This window comes from Mixophyes fleayi, chromosome 3 (assembly GCF_038048845.1).
Source record: "Mixophyes fleayi isolate aMixFle1 chromosome 3, aMixFle1.hap1, whole genome shotgun sequence".
In the NCBI taxonomy this organism is placed as follows: domain Eukaryota; kingdom Metazoa; phylum Chordata; class Amphibia; order Anura; family Limnodynastidae; genus Mixophyes; species Mixophyes fleayi.
This window is the reverse complement of record NC_134404.1, coordinates 59,220,113-59,243,774: the sequence shown is the minus strand read 5'-3', so window position 1 is coordinate 59,243,774 and position 23,662 is coordinate 59,220,113.

Below are 23,662 nucleotides of genomic sequence, written 5' to 3'. Positions count from 1 at the left end.
GTAAAATGAATACAGCCATTGTCCCATAGTGTCCAATCCAGCTGTCATGTTTGCTTTAAAATCTCCCTTTTTGAATGTCTGTTTGTTTTCAAACCCTTGTATTTAAAATCTTTGTATTCTTATTACTTATTGCTTTCTTATTTCTCATTCTTTACATCTATGCTAGTATCTCTCTCTCTCTCTCTCTCTCTCTCTCACACTCTCTCTCTCTGTCTCTTGTATAGAGATACGAAAAGACATAAACACAGTCTCATTAATGGGGCTAAGACATATTTTTGACATAAGATGGGCTCAAGGATACACACACTAGATTGTCATAGAGTTACAGAAACAGTTAGGGGTTTGGTGTTATGTGTATAGAAGCTGCTAATGTTAAGCAGAAAGTTTTTTTGTGTGGAAATACGATTCATGTTTTATAGATTGCATATCTGTTTTGTTTTTTTTGTTTTTTTGTGTTTCGTGCTCCTGTACAAAAATGTGCCTTTATATGTATGCACAAAGGGTGGGGACAGGAGATTGCTGGAGGTTAGACTTACAGATGTGCATCTCTGTGTAGAACATTGGAGTAGGATTTTTGCCACAAGATACGACATAATGTGAAACCCTAGAAAATGTAGAATTTTTGTGTTTTTTTTTTTTTTTTCACTGTTAGACAGACATGTACTGGGTACTGTTAGATTTGAAGAAAGTGTTATAGAGATAGACCCCTTTGCCTTTCTCACTTGGTCAAGTAGCTGAATGTGAGGTACTGAGAATGGCATGTGAGTTGGCAGAGGGAAAATCGAATGATATACATTGGTCTTCAGCATTTTTCTAGTCTAGGGGGCGACGTTGAGGTGACTGAGAAATCCTTTATAGCAATACCAGCACATGAGTAAGACACTACATAGAGGACTTTATACAGTGACACAGTTACCAACTGAAGTAGCTGCTAGTAAAGTCCACACTTACACACACGACCATACATGGCTGTCACACCAGTGCGAACATAGCTATCAAATAGACAGCAGGGTTTTATGTGACAGCTGACAAATTTATGTTTTGTTTTGTTTTTCGTTGTATTGTTTTAAAATATGAACACACACACACACACATATACATATTGGTTAATATATGAAGATTTGTGTTACCTGAAGAATAAACTGTCTGGAAGGTGAAGAGATGTGGTTAGGAGTCTGACGGACCCTGGAGAGATGGACAAGGTAGACCAGTAGCTCTGGGACTGTATCTTCCAGACCTAGCGGAGGCAGCACATGGTCTGGCTCAGCTGGGTACAGAAGGTATGCGCAAGCTGGTAAGAGCATATTGGGGTGCACCAGACGTTTCTTCTCAAGCTAGTAGAACGACAACGTTCTGTCTTGATTGAGAGAATGTCAGGAAGATGATACCAATAGAGCCATCCCATATCCCTTCTGCAGATGGGTTTTTCTCCAGGTGAAACAAATCCACGTCATCCAATTACCACCATGCAGGATCCTCAAGTATATACTGGTGTGCCAATGAAATATGCCTGGGTAAAGGTGTATTGAAATGTGTCTAAAGTATTACTATGTCATACTCAAAGCTTTTGTTATTCAATGTGATAGCCCTAGAGTTATAATAGGTGATAGGGGTATTCATGTTATTGATGATAAATGTATAAATGTATGAGTATTGGTAACAAATTACATACTTTTGATTAGCCACAAACCAGTGTGAACATAAAGTAATGGTACTAGTTAGAACGAATTGAATAGAATGAGGGTTGAAACTTGATGGAAGGAGCTGGTAGCTTTGGCCACTAGTCCTTCCCCACTATCAAGATCACTCCTGGGCTGCCTCTTAACCTGTTGACTTTTGAAATGTTCTTGACCCCTCTTGGGATGAGTTTGTAACTGAGAGACTAGTTTAGACCTTGAGAGGGAAGGTAAACAGTGAGACAGCAACCGAGAACGTTCAAAACACTGTTTCCTGAAAAGTTACACTAACTGTCAGGATGTTGGACCGGGAGAGTAAGTTGTGGAACAATAATTTCCTAGGCTCAGGTTATTTGACAGACAGGTACCAGGTGTAGGCTACCAGCATTACAACTTCAAGGGTAGCAGAGACACACTGGTGCCCACTTCACCCACTGCAGAGGGGCCAACACTCAGAGAAGGGTCCAAGTGCACTCATGAATCTGTTCTGGGAGGCCTCGAATGCAGTTAGTAGCACCTGAGCCAAAGGCTAAGACAGTTTTCCAGCATGAAGTTGTAGTTTTCCTGTTCTGTGTTTCTCTCATCACATTCTCTTTTCAGGACGGTCAATTCTTTTGATTATTGACAGGTGTCAGAGGCTGGTTCAGGTAATGATATTGGGGATGAAGGAGAAGTTAGTAGCACAATTGGTCCAGCCAATTATTCTATTCAATTCAGGGGTAAAGGAAAATTTGGAAACCTTGGAGCTTGGAGAAAGTGTGAGGGGCTATTGTCTGAGTAGCATTACGTCCGTAAGTACGTTGACCCCATAGTTGAAGAGAGGTACACCCAGCGATGCCAGTCTAGTAATATTCGGACTTGAGCAGGCATCCTTGAGAATTATTATCATTCTTGGGTGGGTAAGGTTGTAGACCAGCAAGTGCTGGGGGTGCTCTCACATACCTCAGTGATTATACCACGTAGGACTAGTTCTCTTCCCACTAAATATTCCTGAGGTGCTCGAATTATGGTTGGGAGGTCGCTAAGTACGACACCTAGGTCTCTTAATATGGAGTCTCTCAATGTTTGGCAAGCCAACCGCTATTTCACATACAAGGGAACCTGAGTATTGGGAGACTGGGAAGAACGAGCAGACAATAGCCCGCCCACAAGTGTTGATGAAAAGAACTGATGACATTATTAGAAGTGTGTATATTAAAGCAAGCTGAAGGAGATTGTATATGACATTATTGATAGACATAAGATGATGTTATTGATGAACATGAAGTGTTTAAATGTATTCTGAGCTTAAAGACATGCGTTGCATTGATGAACTTGTTAAACTTGAAGAACTGTAGTAGAGTATTCTGTATAATTGATACATGTTCTATTGTACTCTGTACCCTTCCAAATAATGTATTACATGTTTTATTGCACCCTTGAAGGGCATACAAAAGGTTATCTCCAAGCTCCAGAAGTATACGGTCTATAGTAAAAGAAGAAATCGTTTTGAGGATTAAGACTCTCTCTTATAATAACTTGTTTAGATCTACAGAGAGCGTGGTCATACACTAAGGGGGACTTGCATTAGGTAGCAATGAAATGTGGTACTGAGATCCTGCATATAACATCTTTAAGGTGATAGTTTATTATACTATCAAAAGGTGGAACTGTCGAAGTTGTATAGTTGGAGGAACGAAAGTATATTGGTTAATATTGTTTTACGCTACACGTGGCATACTGCGATCGCAAGGTAAAATACGCACGCACACACTCGCATTACAACATTTAGTTATTTATATAATTCATATTCATATTGGTTCCGTTATACAGTGATTTATGAGCAGATAGTATTTAGTTTATTATTAGTTTATATATTATGATTATATGTACACTTCAGTGTTATTTAAGGTTCAGGTTATAGGTAATGTGTCATGTCTGATGTCAGTTTAATCCCCTATTCATCAGCAGCTGTCCGGTTCATTCGCCGAAGAGATCGCATATTGCATACTCTAGTTATTGATGTTAGGGAATAAATGGTCAGAGTGATACCAAACTGTAAAATGCTAATGGAATAGTTGTAACAGGTTTCTGGGCAGGAGAATCATCTGGAATGTTGACCCTCAGCCTTTGAGGGGGTTGTTTGAACTAGCCTATGACCTGTTTACACTGGACCCGCCTGAAGTCTGGACCTATAGAAGCAAGCCACGTCATCTGCATTGTTCTCTCTGTAACACTGAATGTATATAATCATAGCTGTGCTCCCACTAACTTCAGTCATTCTCTGACCACAGTATTCTAGAGTGAACTACGGTCCACTGGTACCCGTGGGAGCACAGCGAATGCAGCGGTATGTATGTATCTTTTGGTATTGGCTGTATTGGCTGTACTGTACTGTATTATATTATAATCATGTATTGAAGTGTTAAACTTTGCATCTGCTAAAATAAATTACTTTGTGCGTTGAAAACACAATACAATCGCTTGGGCAATGCTTATTTGAAAACTATAAAATTACTTTAATAGCCACTAATAGAGAAAGGCGAAGGCCTCATTCTCTCTTTGCCACTGCATGTGTAGAATGGCATGTTGGCAATTTTTTTTTTATCTGCAGTTAACTTTTCCTCAGTTACACTTCTTTTTCGCTTCAACATGGTGAAAAAAAATTTGGTGTATGTTTTTTTGCCTGATTTCAAAAGACTATGTAGTTTGACATCGCCTTTCCCAGATGATGTACTGGGAACACTACCATCAGGACTGGTGACAGAACCTGGTTGCTGATTCTGCTCATATGTGGACTGCTTTTAATCCATTATAATGAGGCCAAAGCACTTGTAGTGCTAAAAATTGTTTTTTATACTGCTGACAAATATGACTTTTGACAGCCAGAAAAATTACAGTAAAACAATGGGGAATATGGGACACCCCAAAAGCACTTACCCCAAAAGCACTTGCAGTGCTAAAAATTGTTTTAAATACTGCTGAGAAATATTACTTTGACAGCCAGAAAAATTACAGTAAAACAATGGGGAATATGGGACAACCCAAAAGCACTTGTAGTGCTAAAAAAACTTTTTATACTGCTGACAAATCTGACTTTTGACAGCCAGAAAAATTACAGTAAAACACTGGGAAATATGGGACACCCCAAAAGCACTTGTGGTGCTAAAAATTGTTTTTTATACTGCTGATAAATATGATTTTTGACAGCCAGAAAAATTACTGCAAAAGAATGGGGAACACCCCAAAAGCACTTGGAGTGCTAAATATTTTTTTTTAATACTACTGACAAATATGACTTTTGACAGCCAGAAAAATTAATGCAAAATAATGGGGAATAAGGGACACTCCAAAAGCACTTGGAGTGCCAGAAATTGAAAAAAACCCCTCCTCTATCCTCTTACTGCTGTAACAATTGGTATTAAGATTAGAATTGTATTGAATAGAAACAATAATGTGTCCAATTACTGCACTGTCCCTGCGCTGATATAGCCTGTGACCTAACCCTGCTCTCTCCCTCTGTCAAATGGCGATGGATTGCTGTGGAGGCTGGTATTTATGCTTTTCAAATCTCGCGAGAACCGAGCTCAGAAATATGAAGACGTCACGATGACGCTTTGTTTCGATTTTGATTCAGAATGGGTGGGAGAGTACCGAGCGTGCTCGGCTCGGTACTGGGATAGCTAAATTTGAATTAATTCGGATCTCGGGGAACCGAGCCCGCCCATCTCTACAGTTAACCCACCTCTCTTTGATGGAATCGGCTATAGTCTCAGTCCAAGTACAGCCCGGGCTGAAGAATCGAGTGAAGAAATAAAATGTAAATCAATATAGTCAGTATTAGGAACCACTATCTATCTCCACTTTAGCTTTGTCTGAGGAACTTATCCACTGCTAGTACACATAATCACATAGTCCACTTCACAGGGGAAAGAGCTAGAGATGGGACCAGGCAGGTTTGGTTCACCGTCGGCTACAGCTGACCACCGATCCCTCCTACCAAACCTCACTTCAAATGCTGCTTAACCAGCGGTTCTTTTACTCACAGTAGGCTTGTTCCCAGTAAGAGAATAATCAGATCTACATTTTTCAGTTGTTTTAAGACTTCTTCGAAGCGCTTTTGTACCAAGTTCTTCAGTTGGTCCTTAAGTTTGCAATTAATATAAAGATCTTATGCGTATCTCCACATACAACGTGGTTTCATCCAGGGCCATCTTAACAACATTATGGGCCCCCGGGCAAAGCAGTGCACCGGGGCCCTTACATATATATATATATATATATATATATATATATTATTACAGTAATTCTATCATTTTCAAATAAGCATTACGCACAAAGTAATTTATTTTAGCAGATGTAAATAGTTAACAGTTCAATACATTATTATATTATGATACAGTACAGTACAGCCAATACCAAAAGATAAATACATACCGCTGCTATCGCATGCGTTCGCTGCGCTCCCACAGGTCCCAGTGAACAGTATATCTGTTTAGAATACTGTGGTCAGAGTAGACTGAAGACTGGGAGAGCAGCTATGATCATATATACATTTTGTGTTACAGAAAGAACAATGCAGATGACGTGGCTTGCTTCTATAGGTCCAGACTTCAGGTGGGTCCAGGGTAATCAGGTCATAGGCTAGCTCAAACAACCCCCTCAAAGGCTGAGGTCAACATTCCAGCTGAATCTCCCGCCCAGAAACCAGTTACAACTAGTCCATTAGCATTTTACATGTCTGATATCAATCTGATAAGATATTGCCTAACATCAATAACTAGAGTATGCAATATGCGATCTCTTCGGTGATGGAACCGGACAGCTGCTGATGAATAAGGGGATTAGAATAATATCAGACATGACACATTACCTATAACCTGAACCTTAAATAACACTGAAGTGTACATATAATCATAATATATAAACTAATAATAAACTAAATACTATCTGCTCATAAATCACTGTATAACGGAACCAATATGAATATGAATTATATAAATAACTAAATGTTGTAATGCGAGTGTGTACGTGCGTATTTTACCTTGCGATCGCCGTATGCCACGTGTAGCGTGGCATACTGAGTGCAATCGACCAATAAAACAATATTAACCAATATTCTTTCGTTCATCCAATTATACGACTTCGACAGTTCCACCCTCTGATAGTATAATAAACTATCACCTTAAAGATGTTATATGCAGGATCTCAGTACCACGTTTCATTGCTATGTAATGTAAGTCCCCCTTGGTGTATGACCACGCTGTTTGTAGATCTAAACTAGTTATCATAAGAAAGAGTCTTAATCCTCTAAACGACTTCTTCTTTTACTATAAACCGTACACTTCTGGAGCTTGGAGATAACCTTTTGTATGCCCTTCAAGGGTGCAATAAAACACGTAATAAATTATTTGGAAAGGTACAGAGTACAATAGACATGTATCAGTTATACAGAATACTCTACTACAGTTCTTCAAGTTTAACAGGTTCATCTGTCCAATGCATGTCTTTAAGCTCAGAATACATTTAAACACTTCATGTTCATCAATAGCATCATCCTATGTCTATCAATAATGCCATATACAATCTCCGTCAGCTTGCGTCACTATACACACTTCTAATAATGTCATCAGTTCTTTTCATCAACACTTGTGGGCGGGCTATTGTCTGTTCATTCTTCCCAGTCTCCAAATACTCAGGTTTCTTTGTACGTGAAACAGTGATCGGCTTGCAAAATATTGGGAGACTCCAGACTTAGGTGTTGTACTTTTCCCCTAGTGACCTCCCACCCATAACTCGGGTATCTCAAGAATATTTAGTGGAAAGAGAACTAGTCCTACTTGATATAATCACTGAGGCACGTGTGAGAACGCCCAGAACTTTGTTTGGTCTAAAACCTTACCCTCCCGAGAATGATAATCATTCTCAAGGATGCCTTCTCAAGTCCGAATATTACTGGACTGGCAACGCTGGGTGTTCTTCTTTTTAACTATGTGGTCAACGTACTTACGGATGTAATGCTACTCAGACAATAGCCCCTCGCACTTTCTCCAAGCTCCAAGGTTTCCAAATTTTCCTTTACCCCTGAATTGAATAGAGTAATTGGTTGGACCGATTATGCTACTAACTTCTCCTTCATCCCCAACCCCTCAATATCATTACCTGAACCAGCCTCTGTCACCTGCTAATAATTAAAAGAATTGACCGTCCTGAAAAGAGAATGAAATGAGAGGAACACAAAACAGGAAAAACTACAACTTCATGCTGGACAACTGTCTTAGCCTTTGGCTCAGGTGCTACTAAGTGCATTCAAGGCCTTCCAGAACAGATTCATAAGTGCCCTTGGACCCTTCTCTGAGTGTTGGCTCCTCTGCAGTGGGTGGAATGGGTACCAGTGTCTCTGCTACTCTTGGTGCTGGTAGCTTACACTTGGCACTTGTCTGTAAAATAACCTGAGCCTAAGAAATTACTGTTCCACAACTTACTCTCCCGATCCAACATCCTGACAGTTAGTGTGACTTTTCAGGAAACAGTGTTTTGGACGTTCTCGGCTGCTGTCTCACCATTTACCTCCTCTCAAGGTCTAAGCTAGCCTCTCAGTTACAATCTCATCTCAAGGGGGGTCAAGAACATCCCAAAAACTGACAGGTTAAGATGCTGCCCAGGAGTGATCTTTTGGTAGCGGGGAAGGACTAGTGGCCGAAGCTATCAGTCACTTCAATCAAGTTCCAACTCTTATTCTATTCAATTTGTTCTACCTAGTACAATTACTTTATGTTCACCCTGTTTTGTGGCTAATCGAAAGTATGTGATTTGTTACCACTACTCATACATTATACATCTATTATCAATAACATGAATACCCCTATCACCTATTATAACTCTAGGGCCATTACATTGAATAACAAAAGCTTTGAGTATGACACAGTAATACATTATTAGACACATTTCAATACACCTTTACCCAGACATATTTCATTGATACACCAGTGTATACTTGAGGATCCTGCATGGTGGTAATTGGATGACGTGAATTTGTTTTACCTGGAGAAATTCTTCAGGTAACCCAAATCTTCATATATTAACCAATATGTGTATGCGTGCATGTGTGTGTGTGTGTGTGTGTGTGTTCACATTTTAAAACTAAAACAATACAATGAAAAACAAAACAAAACATAGATTTGTTAGCTGTCACATAAAACCCTGCTGTCTATTTGACAGCTATGTTCGTCCTGGTGGGACAGCCATGTATGGTCGTGTGTGTAAGTGTGGACTTTACTAGCAGCTACTTCAGTTGGTAACTGTGTCACTGTATAAAGTCCTCTATGTAGTGTCCTAATCATGTGCTGGTATTGCTATAAAAAGATTTTTCAGTCACCTCAACATCGCCCCCTAGACTAGAAAAATGCTGAAGGCCAATGTATATCAATCGATTTTCCCTCTGCCAACTCACATGCTATTCTTAGTACCTGACATTCAGCTACTTGGTTAAGTGAGAAAGACAAAGGGGTCTATTTCTATAACACTTTCTTCAAATATAACAGTACCCAGTACATGTCTGTCTAACAGTGTAAAAATATAAAACACGAAAATTCTACATTTTCTAGGGTTTCACAATATGTTGTATCTTGTGGCAAAAATCCTACTCCAATGTTCTACACAGAGATGCATATCTGTATGCCTAACTTCTAGCAATCTCTCCACCCTTTGTGCATAAATATAAAGACACACTTTGTACAGGAGGCAAAAAGCAGATATGCATTCTAAATAAAAACATGAATCATTTTCTTTTCACACAAAACTTTCTGCTTAACATTAGCAGCTTCTATACACATAACACCAAACCCCTGACTTTTTCTGTAACTCATGTCAATCTAGTGTGTATATCCCTGAGTTTGTCTTATGTAAAAGAATATTTTAGCCCCATTAATGAGACTGTGTCCATTTCTTTTCGTATCTATACAAGAGCAGAGAGAGAGTGAGAGAGAGAGAGAGAGAGAGAGAGAGATTGAGAAAGATAGAGAGATACTAGCATAGATGTAAAGAATGAGAAATAAGAAAGCAATGAATAATAAGAATACAAAGCTTTGAATACATGGGTTTGAAAACAAACAGACATGCAGAAAGGGAGATTTTAAAGCAAAAATGACAGCTGGATTGGACTCTATGGGAAAATGGCTGTATTCATTTCACTAATCCCCTTAGCTATTTGCTAAACTATGACCCCTCCCCATACTTGACTAGGGGGTCTTACATCAACCGTGCAATCCAGTGTCGTCCGTCATTTATTCATTAAGAACTCGGTATCATATTAACTACATACCTTTTCAACGGACTTTCTGACTTATGACAGAGAAATGTAAACAATTAACTCTTGATGACTCATCTGAGATACATAAAACGATATTTTGGAGCAAAGTATGTACATACTTCATTTTTTTTATAATGATTCTCAGCCAAACAAATTATCATGAGTCACTGCAGCCTAAAACAAAGAGTGTTCCAATGATCCATTGTTAATTAGTCTTTCAAGAGTAATCTTTCTATTTCTCTATCCCACCCCTTTAGGCACTAAGTCTATATTTCTTCTGTGCACCCTTATCTGTGAGAAGAAAAATAACAAGATAGTTATCTTTAAACAACAAACGAAACAAACATTTTCATTCTTTACCATCGGCCAGCGATTAGGAAAGCAAGCATGTGACAACATAAAACAAACAAGCGATATCAACAAAGTATAACTTTTAAATCAGTAACCTGCACACTAATACTTACCACAGATTAACCTTTACTTTGCCTGGTTGTAGGACTACAGGTCTGACCTAAAATCTAGGGTTGGCTATAGTTCTCCCTCAAGGCATTGTCTGTTATGAGGTGCGCAGGCAACTGTTGAGAAGCCTCTGAGACTTGTGTGCGCCGTCTCTGTGGGTGTCTTTGATCTTTTCTGTTTACAGTATCTCCTTATGTGTCCCTCTTTATGGCAGTTGTAACACTTTCTTCTCTCATATTGTTTCTGTTCCTTAAACCAGGTGTTATTATACTGTGGTTGTGTGTGCCGTCCCTCTAGTGCTTGGATACTCACCATCATTAACCTATCACTTAGTGTCTCTTTCTGTTTATTTATATTCTTATCATGTTCTATAGCTGACTCCTTGAGAGCATCTACAGTGATCCCTCTTCAGTTCGGTAATGAAGTTTGCACCCTTCTTTTCAAGTTTTCCCTGAGGCCATCCATTAGAACTGAAACAGCAACCTCCCTGTAGTGAACATTATCCTTTATGTCTGATACCCCAGTGTATTTGGCCATCGCTATCAGAGCCCTGCAAAAATAGTCTGCTGCCTTTTCACTGTTCTTTTGTTTGATAGTGAAAATTTTACTCCAGTCCACTATCACTGGAAAATATATAGCCAACTGTGTTATTATACGTCTAATATTGTCCTGATTATCATCCTCGGTTAAGGATTTATCCTCCTCCAACATACAATCCTTAATAAACTTTTGTATATCAATATCGAGAGGAAGACAGGCTCTAAGCACCATTCACCACTCTTTATTAGTAGGCTCATGTGCGTTACCTAAATGTCTAATAAATTTCTGACTTTTGGCCAAATCTTTTCTAGGATCAGGGAAATCAGACATAGTTGAAAACATTTCAGAACTAGTCCATGGGTCATGTGTTACTACTTGTTTTAAGGGAACTTCACCATCCTTGTCCACCTTCCCATTGGGAACTGCTGTTGTGTGAACAGGATGTAAGCCTACCAAATCACTATGTTCTGAACTAGTTGCTGAAATTGCTGCTGCAGTACAATGGATGTCTCCCCCTGTGATAACCTTTATATTATTCTCACCAATTTCAGCCGTTGCCCCTGCTGGTGGGATCGTTCCTTTTCTTTGTCCTGAAACATTACTTTTAACATTACTTAAAACAATATACAAGTTACTAGTTACAGTTTTTACATTTTTGGTATTGGCTGTACTTTCCGCCCCGACCGAATTTGTCGGGGTGTATTTGCGCTCAGTTCTCTACGCTTTGCAACGCACACTTCCGGAACGCTCATTTCCGGCACGCTCATTTCCGCTGTGCACGTGCTTTCCGCTGTGCACCCGCTTTTCGCCACACTTACTTCCGCTGTGCATTCGCTGCTCTGCCACGTGTTGCCTTCCATTTGCCACAATTTTAAACAATCATCATGTCTAGTTTTCACTTCTGTTGATCTAATCAACCATACTTTTTCTTTTACATGATTTAGTACCTCTGCATTAAAACTCCCTATTGTTGGGAAAGGCCTAACACAATCTCTGGTCATCTCGACCCAGGTGTCGCAATATGCAGTTGCGTATGCACATTATTTACTAAGCATGAGAAATCTTGCTGAATTAATAAGGCCTTCCTTAGGCTGTACATTGGCCATCTCTAGCATATGTTTATTACTTATTTTGAACAAACACAGAAATATCACTGTGGGCCCCAAGGGCTATCAGCTCCTCGATACCCTGGCTCTACCAAAAAATCTGTTGAGTTTACCCTTTACTATAAACACTCTATCGCTAGAGATCTCTAATGGCCGTGGACATATTTCCTCTAGCCGCGTTCACTCGCTTCTTCTCGCACCAAGCGAGGACCCCTAACACAGAAATATCACTGTGGGCCCCAGGGCTATCAGCTCCTCGATAGCCAGGCTCTTCCACAAAATCTGTTTTCACCGTATACCTTGTATACTGCTTATTCAAATCATATCTTCAATACACCGTATGCTACTCAAAATACCGCATACTACCAAAGAACCACACCATATACTGCTTTGAATACCGTATATTACTTATAACACTGTATGCTACATAAAATACCACATACTGCTTAACATAACACCGCACCATATACTACTTAAAATACCGTATATTACTTATAAAACTGCACCGTATGCTACTCAAAATACCACATACTACTTAAAATAACACCGCACCATATACTACTTAGAATACCATATATTACTTATAACAACACCGTATGCTACATAAAATACCACATACTACTTAGAATAGTGTTCTTATTTCAAACACAACCTTGCCCGTCCTGTCTACCTCGTCAGGCAGCGACCGATATCCCTGTCTTTTCAATAGTAAATCACTTCTTTATCTGTCTTTTTTTCAACAGTATACAAACTCTTCTCTTATCTATCTCTTTTCAACAGTATGCAAACTCTTCTCTTATCTTTATGCATACCATTCACATACAATCTTTTGTTTTCTGCACAGAAAATAGATTTCCTTTAACAATGGTAATATTTTTCAGAGGTTTTAACAAGTGATTATACTATACATATATAACAGACTATGAACATGATACAGCAAGGCAGGAAGTACACATACTCTATGCAATGCAATACCCTTTAAAAACGCAAAACAACAATAAAAAGAATAATTTTTCTTTCTTGTCCCTAGATTCTAGTTAGCGCTCCCTCAGATTATGCAACAGCGGACATTCGGCTTCTCAACACAGAGTGAACAACAGGTTTTGAACACATTGCGTTCTTTCCGTATGTGACACGTCCATCCACCCTTTGTTGAGGAACCGAAATCCGCAAGCGTTGCGTACCTTCAGATAACGTAACCTCACCGCTAAGAGCCCCCAAATTATTAAAGTAATTCTATCGTTTTCAAATAAGCATTGCATAGGCGATTGTATTGTGTTTCCAACGCACAAAGTAATTTATTTTGGCAGATGTAAATAGTTAACAGTTCAATACATTATTATATTATGATACAGTACAGTACAGCCAATACCAAAAGATAAATACATACCGCTGCTATCACATGCGTTCGCTGTACTCCCACGAGTCCCAGTGAACAGTATATCTGTTTAGAATACTGTGGTCAGAGTAGACTGAAGACTGGGAGAGCAGCTATGATCATATATACATTCTGTGTTACAGAGAGAACAATGCAGATGATGTGGCTTGCTTCTATAGGTCCAGACTTCGGGTGGGTCCAGGGTAATCAGGTCATAGGCTAGTTCAAACAACCCCCTCAAAGGCTGAGGTCAACATTCCAGAAGAATCTCCCACCCAGAAACCAGTTACAACTAGTCCATTAGCATTTTACATGTCTGATATCAATCTGACAAGATATTGCCTAACATCAATAACTAGAGTATGCAATATGCGATCTCTTCGGCGATGGAACCGGACAGCTGCTGAGGGGATTAGAATGATATCAGACATGACACATTTCCTATAACCTGAACCTTAAATAACACTGAAGTGTACATATAATCATAACATATAAACTAATAATAAACTAAATACTATCTGCTCATAAATTACTGTGTAACGGAACCAATATGAATATGAATTATATAAATTACTAAATGTTGTAATGCGAGTGTGTACGTGCGTATTTTACCTTGCGATCGCCGTATGCCACGTGTAGCGTACTGAGTGCAATCGACCAATAAAACAATATTTACCCATATACTTCGTTCATCCAATTATACGACTTCGACAATATAGATATAGATATATAGCTATAGATATATATATAGATTGATATAGATATATAGAGATACAGATATATATATAGATATATAGAGATAGAGATAGATAGATGTACTTGCTCAGTGACCCTTGAAGGTTTTTTTTGCAGGTTTTTCTTTTGCAGGATTATTTATTCTAATTAAGAGCCCTGCCTATGGGGCCCCCTTGCCCGTGGGGCCCCCAGGCACCTGCCCATTGTGCCCAATGGAAAAGATGGCCCTGGTTTCTTTAGAGATCCTCTTTGGTTATAATACTGTTTTCAAACGTCATACTAAAAAAATTACTGCAGTCATCAGGACCTTTGATTGCTAAGCAGGATGGAGACAAATCAAAACAGTATGTCGCTGAAACTATTCATGTAGAGCTCTGTGTGGGTCCATAGCCTGCCCCTGAGTCGCCTGAATCCAATCTATAAATATAAACATCCCACTGGCTCACTTGCTTCTGTAACTGTCTTCGTATAGTTTAATTCGGGTGTACTCGTTTGCAACCAAATACGATGTACTTGATCTATAAAACACTAACATGATGCTATCTATGCTGATATGCCTCACACCTGCTTTAACCACAAAGAGATAAAAAAACATCCACACACATCCTTACAGGATACAGGATATTGACTACAGCAAAACAATATACCTTTCTGCTTCTCTGATACTGGGACAGAGATTATGGTGGTTAACGGGCCGGCAGTGAGAATTTTTTTGTATCGCTGCATACGGCAGCAGTACATGCCGCTGCATTTATGAAGTCAGGGATCATTGGGGAGCTCTGGTGAACCCTCCCAATCTAAAGTAACTGGAACCTCCTTCATTGGCAGCCTAACGCTGACAGTGAATGGAGGATCTGACCTCATCGACTACTGAATATGCACAGCTAGGGTCGCGCATGCACATTGCGCTGGGACTCGGCGCCTTCTCACTTCTTTGTCTGTTTTACCCAGTTTATTAGTTTACTATGTTTGTCCCCAATTGTAAAGCGCTATGGAATATGTTGGCGCTATATAAATAAATGATGAGGATGATGATGATGATGATAATGAAGAGTGGCTTCTCCTGTGGCATTGGAGTCCATAGGAGTCTATTAAAAACGTAAGGTAACACCATCTGGAGATAGTGTTAATTCTTAAAGGCTGCTTAAGCCCTTTATAATTTCAAAGAAGAGTTGCAAAGGCCATTCTCTGCCAAAAGCAACTGTTTTCTCCAGATTTTTTATTTGCTCATCACAGCTCAGTAACTAGACCCCTATGAATATGATGCAATTTAACTCTTAATTCACATAACTTGAAGAAACAACTACAGTACAGTGGGTGTTGTACTGATGCAATGCTACTCATTTAAAGGTCAGACATAGGAGTTCTGGCTAATGCTGTATAAGAGAAGACTGCTCATAGGAAAAGAGACATAGAGACACTTGCACAGGAATACTAGGGAATTTCACTTTGGACTTGTACACACTTAAAACCATAATACAACATGTCTATATACAATCTGTTGATTTCAGAAAGGGTCAGAAAACAACTTTAGTTCCACTTTAATTTTGATCGTTTTTTCAGGTTCATCCATCCGCAGCAGCCTGTATCATTCGATAAAACCAAATGGATTTATGGCTCTTGGGGAAAAGGATGGAGTTTGGGTAGCTAAAGGTCTCTTTCGTTTTGCAAGGAGGACCTAAAGACCTATACTCCCAGTGCACTGTTTTCTTGCTCGTGTGATGGGTAAACGAGGACCAAAGGCCTTATGGAAAAAAAAATTAAGTGACAAAGGTGCCATGTAAATGAAATTTTCCAGAATAAGCTTCTCCTTCTGGAGAGGCTCATTTTGAGGTTTTTTTTCCAGGCAACACTGCTGAAAGTTTCCATAACATTACTCATTGTTTTATATGTAGTATAAAACTTGTTTTGGTATTTCTCTTACACCACTTTTAAATGTTGGCAGGTAAACTGATATTTTTATCATTTATTACACATTATAATAATCAATGTGGTAAGGTTCACATTTACATATGTCTCCAATCCATCTGACAGAAAGCATTGGTTTTACTTAATACCTCAATAAAATAAACATGACATATATAATTTAAAACAAGGTAATTCCTGATTCATTTGGCTTCTAAATATAAAAATAGTTCTTGAATTGCATTATCTAGAAGAATGCCTCCACATTTAAATCCATTTAGCTTCACATCTCAATATTGCCAAAAATAAAAAATAACCAGGTACGCACAAATATACATAATTCAATAGAGGGATGTATTCCCCTCCATATGCAGGGTAAATGGAAAGAAATTGTTAGGGGAAAAGAACCTGCTATTTTGCATTAAATGAATGTCTGTCTCCTGGCCGCATCCTATTATCCTTGGCTTGCTTCCTATTATGCTCCTTGAACCTTATCAAGCACAAATATCGCCTCAGACGTAACAGCAGCCATCTTATAATTGTCAGTTATGAAGCCTGATAGCACAGCCAAACAGCATGGCAATATTTAGAAGTGGAAATATATATATGTACATACAGAGATTGGGCTCAGTTTGCCCATGGCTATCTTGTGGCTTGAAGAGTTATTATCTGAAATAGCCACAAAGACATTTAATTTTCCTTCCTTTAAAGGATCTACCCCACAAAAGTAAACTAAGGACATTGATGATTACCATACACTGAGATGGAAAGTCATTTCAAAAAAATCTTTCGCTCGTTTTCACGTTAGGAAAAAAATGCTTTGGATGGTGTTACAAGATTTATCAGATGTCTTTTGATGATAAAACTGTTTGTCAGGGCTCTGAACTAAAGGTGAATTGTCCTTTTCTCTATTATTTGTTTGCAAAGAAATGCTTAAGCTCTCAGATAGTCATGAGGAGCAGTATGCATTCAATGTCGCTGAAGAATCATATCATGTATTAATTATTTCTTAAATTTGTACTGCGTTAATCAGTTTATCTCTTTAACCGAGTTGCTCAGACTATTTCTCTGGTCTAGGTCAGATTTCACTGTATTTGTGCTTGTATGAATAAACTGAGATTTACCTTCAGGCGACTTTAATTTATTGGTTTCTTTCTCGTTTTCTTCTGTGATTTTTACCCATTTGTTTATGTTACAAGACAAAGAAAACAGTTTTACCTGCGAAAATAAAGACATAACTAATAAAAAAAACAGTAGGTTGGAAAAGCTGCAGAAGGGTGCATGTAAACCAGAGATGAGCTAAAAATGTAATGGAAATCGAAATTCATGGCAGGAGCAGACCCTTTCACACAGGTGCAAAGTTACAGCGACACAGCGCGTTCCGCTTTTGCGTCACCATTCTGCAGAATGGCCACTCCGTGCAGAATTTATGAATTTATAGTCTCTAAATAAAACTGGGGTGATGAAAGTGTCAATTCATTCTGCTCTACGGTGTGGTTTGAAGTCCAGTTGCAACAAATGTGGTAGAGAAAAAACACACAGGACACAAGGCAGAATTCTGCCTGAGAACTGCATGAAATTCTGCAACCAAACGTGGAGTGAGGCAAATATTACACTGAACAGTTTAGAAAACGTTGCTGTAGTACAAACCAACAAATTAAAGCCACCTGGAGGTGGATAACCCCTTTAAAATATTGAGCTTAAACATTTGCTTTCAGTTGTAGGAATTGCGCTGCTTTCTTCTATAAAGGGGTAGTCTAATGTGCATTAAACAAAATTCTTCCCACTATTTACAAAGTATATTTCAAATACTGTCACATGCCTGAGAACTTACCCTTGCTATTATGGTGGCCATTGAGGCGGTATGTTGTGACTACAGGTATATACAGCATGTTTTGAACATTCAGCTACATAGGATGGAGAAATTGGGTCTGATGTAAATGGTATAATTGGCCGGATCACACATGCTGTGTGATTACTTTCTCACCATACTGTATGCGGACTATGGATATACTTTTTACTCATATCAGGCATGGTAAGATTTTCCTCATACTATACATGTCAAGTGCTCACTTAAATGGGACACAAACTATATCTTTTTGGTCATACAAGCTGGGGCAAATTGTCCTATCTGGGGATAGGGCACGAAACTGAGTTCAATGCAATGTGGACCTTACGGAGACCCAAGAACTGCACATTGAATATATTTTTTACAGTGGCTTCAACATTTCGCAGCTACAGCACCCAGCACATTCAGCTAGGTAATAATGGTAGACACCAGAATTTGTCACAGAGGGTGTAACCCTAAAGGCCAATAAGAAGTCATCTGCCAGATTCCTATTGGTCCATGTCATCACTCCCCCCTAGGTTTTGTGTGCAGCATCCCATCCTACAGGCCAAAGATTTTCCACAATCCACCCTTTAAAACGCATTCGAGGGGGTAAATGTAACACGCTGCAAATTTCCGTCAGGTTTGAAAAGTGGAGATGTTACCACTAGCCAGGGCTGGATTAACCCTAGGGCTAACTGGGCTACAGCCCAGGGGCCTCAGGCATCCAGGGGACCCTTGAAAGTGCTCAGCAGCATTATTGATCAGTCGGGGGTGCTGAGCAATTTCACTACGGTCCTTCCCTGTCGCGCTGTATTCTCCTTACTGAGGAGATCTCATGAGTCTCACTTTCACGAGATCTCCTCAGTAAAGAGCGTACAGCACGCCGGGGAAGGAGGTAAGTCACTTGGGGGCAGCTCTGATCAACGGGGAAGCGGCTCGGATCACGGGGGGGGGACCCTCACAGGGGAATGAAGACCCCCTTAGCCCAGGGGCCTCCATCCCCTTAATCCGGCCCTGCCGCTAGCAACCAATCAGATTCTAGTTATCATTTAACTAGAATCTGATTTGTTGCTATAGGCAACATCTCCAATTTACAAACCTGCCGGAAGCCTTGAGGTTTCTACAATGCTTGGGTAGAAGCTGATTTTGAGTTCTCCATTATAAAAAAGTATTTCTACTCAAGTAGACATGTTGAACTATGTATATGGGGTGGTCTTCCTGAGACAAATACATTCTTACAGATGGAGAAAAACTTGTCTCTAAATAAAACATCTGAATGTAAAGAATAGGTAAGTGGCAAGATAACAGAGACCGAGCACAGAACTAAACAAATGCCAGCCAAACTACAGGAGGTGACGACACTACAGGGCTGGAGGTGGGCAGAGCCTGGTCAACCTCCTTCTTTTACAGGTGATATCCTTATGTCTGACCCCACGCTGTGGTGCAATGTTATTGGTTAATATTGCCAGGTTTTACGTTTAACCTGGATGCTTTTGTGTCCAGTTCCTGTTTTAGCTAAAAATGCTCAGGCTCAGTTTTCTGAAAACCGAACCCACCTGAACTTAGGGGAACCGAGTAGGCTCGCGAGCCTGCAATGTATTTTTGCGCGTCCTCGGGTCTGAATCGAGGCAAAGCGTCATTATTGCTTTCTTGGATCTCACGGGTTTTGGACTCCATAAGTACCTCCCTCCCCAGGAGATCCAGTGCCATTGCTCACACAGAAACAAGGGTAGCAGTGTTCTTGTCACTCTCCAGTCTCCAGTGCCATTGCTCAGTGCCATTGCTCATACAGTAACAGGAGAGGTAGCAGTGTTCTTGCCACTTGCCAAAAATTGACTGGAAATGACTGGAAATTAATGTTATTGAGGTCAATAATAATGTAGGAACAAATAAAGAGAAACATGTGATTTTAGCAAAATAAAATAAGGATTTTATAAAACAAAAGAGGGATCCAAAACAAAAACCAAAACACGCGAGAGTGGCTTTGCCAAAGCCAAAACCAAAACATGAAGTTAATCCAAATCCAAAACCAAAACACGGGGATCAGTGAATATCTCTAGTTTTAACTAGAGATACTCAGGCTCAGTTCTTCGAGAACCGAGCGCATCCGAACTTCGGCGACCCGAGTACCCTTCCGCGCGCCCTCGGAGTTGAAAACGAGGCAAAACATCATCGTTACGTCGTCGGATCTCGCGAGTTTTGGATTCTATTAGTACCGCTCTCCACGGCGATCTAGCGCCATTTTACAAAGGAACACAAAAGAGTAGCACGGTTCTTGGCAGTCTCTAGTGCAGTTGGGCAGCGTCATAGGTAAAAAAGAAAGAGGAGGTGTAGCAGTGTTTTTCAAAGTCTCCAGTGACATTTAGGAGAGCTCCATTGCTCCATTGCTAATTGTCATTGCTGTAATAGAATAATAGTGCTGGCAGTCTTGGTCTAAATCTGCAGTCACCTTGTACTGTGTTATATAGCTCACACACAAACAGGAGAGCTCCATTGCTCCATTGCTAAATGTCATTGCTGAAACAGAATTAATAGGGCTGGCAGTTTTGATTTAAATCTGCAGTCACATTGTACTGTGTTATATAGCTCACACACAAACAGGAGAGCTCCATTGCTCAATTGCTAATTGTCATTGCCTAAATAGAAATAATAGGGCTGACAGTCTTGTTCTAAATCTGCAATCACTTTATACAGTGTTATCTAGCTAACACACCAACAGGACAGCTCCATTGCTAATTGTCATTGCTGAAATAGAAATAATAGGGTTGGCAGTGTTCTTCAAAATCTGCAGTTACATTGCACTGTGCCATAGCTCAGCTAGAAATTGGAGAGATGGCAGTGTTTAGTGCTGAAACAGAAATTCAAATAATAGGGCTGCCAGGTTATTGAAAGTGTCCAGTCACAGTTTACTGTGCCATTGCTCATACAGAAACAGGAGGGGTGGTGGTGTTCTTATCACTCTCCAGTTTTCAGTCACATTGTTCTTGTCACTCTCCAGTCTCAGTCATGATGATACTAATCCCTCTACCTCGTGTGCTAAAGCCTATGTTCAAGTGCATAGTGTTATTAAGTTAAGGAAACCAAAATGTAAATAAAAAGCTTGTATCTTTTAAAGAAAAAAACACCTCTCTAATAAAGGTGAAAGTTTACTGTAGAAAAAACATAAAACTGCCAACATGCCATTCTACCCAAAATATTACCAAGCATACCAGCATCAGCTAGCTCCCTTCTCTCAGCTACATCTCAGCACTTACAATCTACACTGTCATCATATTCACCCTTATCAGTGTGTACATCATACTCAAACAATACTAATTCATCCCCGCTGGAATCCACCATAACAGAAGTCTGTGTACTTTGATGTAATTGCCGGTATTGGCTTTCCTCATGGAATTTGTAGTTCATTTTACGGAAGAGCTGTCACGATTTTTGGGCAATTCTTTTAGAGCAGACCAAATGTCAAAATGTTGTGCAGACTTATCTGCTTCACCACTAGGTGTCTTGGGAAAGCAAAGATATTTCCTAGCAGCAATTTCCAAAGAAACTGAAGGAGGAGACGTTATTGTGTCATCTACCACTTGAGCTGTCAGTTTGCTTACCAGGAGCTCATTGCATCTCTTGAGATCTGGGTCAGTTGGAAAGAAAGAGAAGAAATAGCTGTTATACCTAGGATCAAGCACAGTTGGCAAAATGTATTGATCCGATTTCAAGATGTTGATAACTCTTGGATCCTGGAGAAGCGAATAAAGTACTTAATCTCCAAGTCCAACATAATTAGCTGAAATGCTTTGTTTCATTTCCTCCCTCAATTTCTCTTGCTGCTTTGCAAAAAGTCTAATTAGGGGAATCATTTGAGTCAAGCTAACAGTGTCTTCACTCTCTTCACAGGTGACTACTTTGAGTGGTTTCAGCACCTTGCACAACACGGAAAGCATTCTCCACTGCGCTGGACTAAAGTACAGTCCCCTTAAATTCTATTCTTTTTGCAGCTGCTGCATTCTCTTACATACTGTTACAGAATGCCGAAAATGACCCTAAATATTTTGGGACATAGACAGCATCTCCTGCATGTCATTGTCATTTTTTAAACATATCTGTACCACCAAGTTGATTGTGTGAACAAAACAGGGAATGTGATGGAATTCCGCCCCAGCTGTAATGCTCTAACAATATTGGTGGCGTTATCAGAAATCACATATCCTTAGGAGTCCAAGCAGGATAAGCTATTTTGCACCTCTCACTCCAGCCTACAAGACTTCTCCCGCGCTGCTTCTCACTTATGGAATTCACTACCATGCTCAATCAGACATTCCCACAGCTTTCAAATCTTTATATGCTCTTTGAAAACCCTTCTCTTTTTTTAGAGGTAACCTTATCCTCAATAACACTATTCACACTAATGCGTCCTCACAACTATCCCAATCTCCGCTCTGAGCCCCACTCGCTCCTCTTGTTTCAGATGTGCCCTCTTCCCTTTATAATGTAAGTTCTCTAATGAGCCGGGTCTTTCATAGCCTTTGTTTTCATGTCTAAATTCATTTTGTCTGTCTTGTCTGTTCTTGTTTTACGTGTGTTCTGTTTTATATATGTCCTTGTCTTCCCAACTGTACGGCACTGTGGAGCACTGTAGCGCCTTACAAATCTACGATAATAATAATAATAATAATAATAATAATATACCTCTTAGTGAAGCAGATGATACACAGAGTAGCCTGCCTCTGAAAGATCTGAGGCTAAATGTATCATACCCTGGTTTTTTCATCTCTCGGGAGATTGGCGTCTTCGCAGCTAAAATTTAAAGGGGCGGTGCCTTGTAAAGGCAAACTTGCCTTTACAAGCCAACGCCCCTTTAAATTTTAGCTGCGAAGACGCCTATCTCCCGCGAGATGAAAAAAACGGGATATGATACATTTACCGCCTGGTGTTGTTTGTTAGATGCTGCTGCTATTCCTGCTGCTGAAGGCAATTTACCAGCCCAGTGGGCTGTCACAGTCATAAAATCTTTAGTTTTCCCTGTTCCGCATGTCCCCATATCTGTGGTTAAGTGTACAGTGGGTAGAATGGTATTTGTAGCCCAATAATTTTTGTAACCTCCTGGTACAGGTGAGGAATTGGTTGTCTAGTAAAATGATGTTGAGTTGGAATTTGGTAACAGGGACACAGGACCTCAATTAACTTTCTTATTCCTGCTGCATTAATAGTGGTTATTGGACGCAGATCTAATACTAGTATAGTCGCCATGGCGCCTGTGATCTGCTGTGCAACTGGGTGACAGTTGCCATACTTGCTTCCTCTTGCAAAGGATTGATTAACAGTCCATAGTTGTAAACAACTAGTAGTCTTCTTATTGGTCTGCTTCTAGGTTGAAGACCCACCCTCAGCAGCAAGAGCAGCAGCAGTGGGCCTAACTCTCAAGGATTTTTCTGAGGAGTCCTGGATAGGGGAGGAGTCATCTCGCTTTAGAAACTTGGATGCAGGACTAACTCCGTTCACTTGTGAGGATATTGATGATGAAGGTGTTGGGGGTGTTGATTGCAGGTGCTGGAATCTAGCTGAGAGAAGAGAGGTAGCTGATGCTGGACTGCTTGTTGTTATTTTTTAGCATAAGTTTCTAATTTTCACAAAAGCTTTCCGTGAACTTGCTTCAAATGACGTAACATGGATGAGGTTCCTAGATGGTTAAGGCCCCTACCTCTACTGACTGTGGCTTACACTGCTACAAATGGGTAGACAACTGTTGTC